General features: G+C 38.5%; 1 pseudogene; it reads right to left on the bottom strand.

Moving 5' to 3' along the window:
• Positions 1-2,944: 2,944 nt before the first annotated feature.
• The window catches only part of LOC107585357 (potassium voltage-gated channel subfamily KQT member 5-like), a 134,653-nt pseudogene continuing 132,073 nt past the window's right edge, over positions 2,945-5,524 (bottom strand).

Here is a 5,524-nt window from a genome sequence, read left to right as displayed (position 1 = left end):
ATTAATTAGCAGGTATTTCACACTCGTTCATGCGCACACCATGACAGTCGACTCAAAACGGTGTCATTCATTGAAACTTAATTATAATCCGACAATTTAAAAAATAACAACAACAATAATGCGTGTACCTTCGTGTCGCTCTATAATTTTACACAGAACTAGAGGAAGCCTCTTGTTAAGTTCATATTGTAGAACATAATACAGAACTTTGCACAGTCAAAACTAATCAAGTCTAGCAGTTTTCAAGGATTTATCAATCTGGACGTTTAAAAGATAAAAGACATGCTCGTATAAACCGACATAGGCCTATTTAGTTTCTGTTATGAATAATTCAAATGTGCTCTGATCTCGGAGTTGCAGTGATGGGGCCTTCGTGTCATCTCACTCCACAATAATTCATGTTTTGAGAGTTGAGTCACTCTCCCACTTTTGAACTTATATTTAGGCATTGTGATTACTTGAATATACAGTCATACTACATTCAAAATCAGATAACTTGTCTCGCTAAAAACTTGTCACTCATGATGAATCATTCTGCTGGGCCCTCGTGATAAGTTAAGTGCGGCTGTCCACGTTTACATCAGCACCATAGTGTGTGCGTGTAGTAACGTTATGATGACTGATTGGATGCAGTAGCCTATCATACTTGGACTTGTTTTGTTAAACAATTAGCCTATGCAATTTATATTGAAAACCGCCAAACTGACCCCAAACCAGCCCAAATTTTGTTCACCCGCTCAAGCCAATTTTTACCCGCGCAATCTGGCAACACTGGTAACGTTACAGTTTGAAAGGGTAACTGCTTTGAAATCGCCACACCATCCGCATAGAACTCATCTTCCCAGTCCGACATTTAAAACAAACATATAAGAGCACACATTTAATTAATCGACACTTCACTCCCGAACGAACACAAATCTCTGATCAGAAACTTCGATCAATATCCGCTCACGTGATCCCTTACTAAAATGCAACATGGCAACCGCAATTTACTGCTGTGAAAACCATAACGAATTAATATGGGACCTTTTGGAATCTTTTTGTGATTTTGATTATTATTACTTTTATTTATTTTATATATTTTTTTTTTTTACGGAATGGTAACTAAATTAAGTTACCATTTTTTTTGTTGTAACAGTGAACCGCCAAACTGACCCCAAACCAGCCCAAATTTTGTTCACCCGCCCAAGCCAATTTTTACCCGCGCAATCTGGCAACACTGGTAACGTTACAGTTTGAACGGGTAACTGCTTTGAAATCGCCACACCATCCGCATAGAACTCATCTTCCCAGTCCGACATTTAAAACAAACATATAAGAGCACACATTTAATTAATCGACACTTCACTCCCGAACGACCACAAATCTCTGATCAGAAACTTCGATCAATATCCGCTCACGTGATCCCTTACTAAAATGCAACATGGCAACCGCAATTTACTGCTGTGAAAACCATAACGAATTAATATGGGACCTTTTGGAATCTTTTTGTGATTTTGATTATTATTACTTTTATTTATTTTATATATTTATTTTTTGACGGAATGGTAACTAAATTAAGTCACCATTTTTTTTGTTGTAACAGTGGTATTTTTGTGGATGGCGTCGTTTTTTTATTTTTATTTTATTTTTTTTAAATGTGTACACGAGATGAACAATAAAACATGTTACGTTAGCCTAAATTATGCCGTTTTTTAAATATTATTTACAGAAAACTGTAATTAAAGCCACCCCATAGCTAAATAAGCTGGATAGATTGTTTGCTTTTACCTCACATAATCTAAACCTTGCAAAATGTAAATGAGGAGAAGAGAAAAGGGATCTAACATAGGCCCACAAAATAACACAGACATTAACAGCAAGCACACTAGGCCAAGTTTCAAGTATTTTGTTTATTTAAGTATTATAATGATCATAAATTTTCATTTTGCATTTTTCAATTCCAGAGCATCAACTCTGTTGCACTTTTATGTGCAGTTATGAAATAAATTATTCTGAATTACAGAGAACGCTAACATTATCAAGCATGTATATTAAGGCCAGTTTCTGTGTAATAAATAATTTGATCTAGTGGTATAACAAAGAAATGCTGCTTTAACTGACAGATGCATTAAGTTCACAGCCAAACAGAGAATGTGCAATTATTGAAATATAAACATAACAATTTCAATAAGAGTTCAAGGTACTGTGAATACAGAAGTTGTATAAATGTTTAATAAAATGCAAAAAGGCACCATAAAACATTGAATTACAAATTAAAATGTTCAGAAAAGCAGTAACAATAATAATATAAATCATAAAGTGTTAATAAAACTAATATTTCTGCATTTCAAGCATTATTTAGTTCCACAGTTGTTGACATTTTCTCCGTTCAGTTCTCAGGTGCCTATATTATTTATCTCAACTCTAGAGCAAAATAAGCATCTCAACTATCTCTAGATTATAAATCGTATTAAAAGCCTATTCATGTTAAAACAATTCATCACATTTGCAGGTTTGCTCTACACATCTGAACAGTTGTGCTTCCAATTGTACAGTGTCAAAAACATCCTCAATGTACACTTCAGATGCTTTTAACAAAAAAAGAAAAACAAACAAACTAAAAAGTAACACAGCTAATCATGGTTAGTCTACATACACATAATGGTACACTCTTAAAAATAAAGGTGCATCAAAAGGTTCTTCAAGCGATGCCATAGAAGAACCATTTTTGGTTCCACAAAGAACCATTCAGTCAAAGGTTCTTTAAAGAAGCATCTCTTTCTTACCTTTTTATAATCTGAAGAACCTTCTTTCGCCACAAAGAACCTTTTGTGAAACAGAAGGGTTCTTCAGATGTTAAAGGTTCTTTATAGAACCATTTAGACAAAACGGTTCTTCTATGGCATCGTGAAGCACCTTCATTTTTAAGAGTGTACACGTTACATTCTAAGTTATACAGACAAGCATTTTAGCTAAAGCACTTATTGTACCATTCAAAAGCATGGAATTAAAAATGTAGAACAGAGGTTACAAAGCTGAGGTTTAGGTGTAAGACACCTGCTTGCTACAAATCTAAAAAGAACAAAATCAGAAAATACAACAGAAATGAGATATTGCCGCAATTCCAATAAAACACATTTGTGAGACTTTCTACTTGACAAAGATCATTCTGATTATATGGATGCAGGTTACAAAGCAATCAATATACATGTAAAATTTAATTACAATCATTATGAAATTGCAAGTGTGATTTATTTTCATGATGAAAATGATATATTATCTTCCTCATTCTTTTTCTTTTTCATTTTAGCAGCCAAATATCCACATGAGGACTCAGAATTAGAAAAATCAGAAATCAGTACTTTTCAAAAAGCCTGAATGTCACAAATACCTCTTCACAAGACATTACACCTAAACACACCATACCATCCCTTTAGTAACAGCATTCAGCTTTCTTCAAATGCTAAGACTCTCAGGTTTTAAAGGACATAGTCAAATTAAGAAAGCATATCTCTGTGTAGGCTACAGCGTGAAGATGCATATGTTTCTGAGTTTATTCTGGAGTTGCTTGCAAACCCTGCTTGATTGGCTGAGGTTTGCATAGTATCACAGATTAACGTGGTTTTGGACCAAGACCATCTGGTTTTCTGCTATTCCCCCCACAATTTCTTAACACATGCAAATAAGTGGAACGCCAAACATTCAAAAGGAAGTGACAAATGAATCCTAATGCTGAGCGAGGGCTTATCACTACAGGTGCATACACACTTCCAATTCTATTTGCTGTTGCATATTAAACATGCCGATCCCATGCAAGACTGAAAGAAGTGCTCATTCAGTACCATAACCCTTCATTATTTTAAAGGAATATTATGGGTTCAATACAAGTTCTGCTCAACCGACAGCATTTGGGGCATAATATTGATTAACACACACACAAAAATAATAATAATTTCAATTCGTCGCTCGTTTTCTATTTTCTAAATGCATATAAAGTATATGGGTTAGGGTGACGGACTCACAATGAAAATAAATGGGGACAGTTTCTGGACTATTTGAAAGCAAAAATGTTATAAAATTATAATCTTCCTTCATATGGTTACATTCTTTCACACACTTTTCAGTAATTTATGGTGATTACTGAGGTAATCAGTATTATGTCACAAATCTGTTGATTGAGCTTAATTTACATTGAACCCGGAATATTTTTGTAAATGTTTCTTCCCCAACAGTTTCTTGCTAATATAAATTCTCTTTTCTGACAAATTGTCCATGCATTGATATGCATGAATGAACATAAACGAATGAACAGCATGTCTTTTTCTTGTGAAAATTAGAAAACATACAGAGCGTACAGGACGCTCCATTTCCTTTGGAAAAGAAGCACATGAGGGACATGAGGTTGTGTCCAGTCTCCACAGTGAGGTTCCTGTGCTCCGGGGGTTATTCGAGGCATACGTGAGGCAAGTTATGGGACTCAAGAACATCTCTTGGTCCAGCCTCGCTGGGAGATGGCCCACTGGCTCCTGTCCGTAGCAGCTCAGAAGAGAAGGTCGTATCGGTGCTTTGTTGGTGGAGGTGGTAACGGTCACCCTCCGTGGTGTCCAATTCTTTGTCATTGATGAACAGCTCCGTATCGCCCCAGTCGGCCAGCGGCTCGTGGTCGCTGGACTCATTGTTGCTGCTGCCGCCGCTGCTCCGAGTAGACAGGCTGGGATGGCAGTCCGCAGCAGTTGGTAGCATGAGGTTCTGAGCGGAATGAGACTTACCGAGCCTACGCTCGACCTGAAGCGAGGCAGCTGTTGTGGAAGACACGAGCATCAGAGGATCAATGTCAAGGCTCAAGTGTCTTCTCCATGACCCACCTTCCTTGGGATTACGTTCGGGCTTGTCCCGTAGCTGTACCATGCTTTGAATACTCTCGGCTTCCCTGTCTGACTCAGCCTCGGTTTGGGTACTCAACAAGCAATTGCTTGGACACTCGGCTAGGCTCTCCTGCAGTGTCTCTGGGATAAGGCTGGTATGCCGACTTTGAGGCGTTGGTACCATAGGCGGGAGCTGAAGGGTCGAAGAGGTTGAATGGACTGTTGGGACCGGCCTGGTCAGCTCACTGAACCGCTGGTGACTACAGGAAAGGTTGTTGGGGGTGAGAATGGGAGGTGGGGACGCTGGGTAGAAACTGTCTGGGCTGGAGGGTTGGTTGTTAAGGAGAGGAGAAGGTGAGAAGGAGGAGGCAGAATGTGGGTAACCAGTACCCAAGCTGAGTTCACTGGGGGCCAGAGCAAGATGAAGACCACGGTGCAGGTTACTGCTGCCCGAACGAGATATGCCACTGCCAGTAAGCTGGGAGGAGGATGACAAATCCTTGCTATGGATGGAGCTTTGGTAGTCGGAGGTTTGATCCAGCTCGAACAGGGGAAAAGCAGACAGACCAAGCATTGAAGAGGAGCCTTTCTGCAACACTTGCCGGTATATATCCAGCAACGAGTCTAGCTTTGACTCAATGGACTGTACCTGTATTATATAAGAAATAAAACATCAC

The sequence above is a fragment of the Sinocyclocheilus grahami genome, unplaced genomic scaffold (assembly GCF_001515645.1).
Source record: "Sinocyclocheilus grahami isolate Dianchi unplaced genomic scaffold, SAMN03320097.WGS_v1.1 scaffold69.1, whole genome shotgun sequence".
Taxonomy (NCBI): domain Eukaryota; kingdom Metazoa; phylum Chordata; class Actinopteri; order Cypriniformes; family Cyprinidae; genus Sinocyclocheilus; species Sinocyclocheilus grahami.
This window is presented reverse-complemented; position numbering and strand designations above follow the sequence as displayed.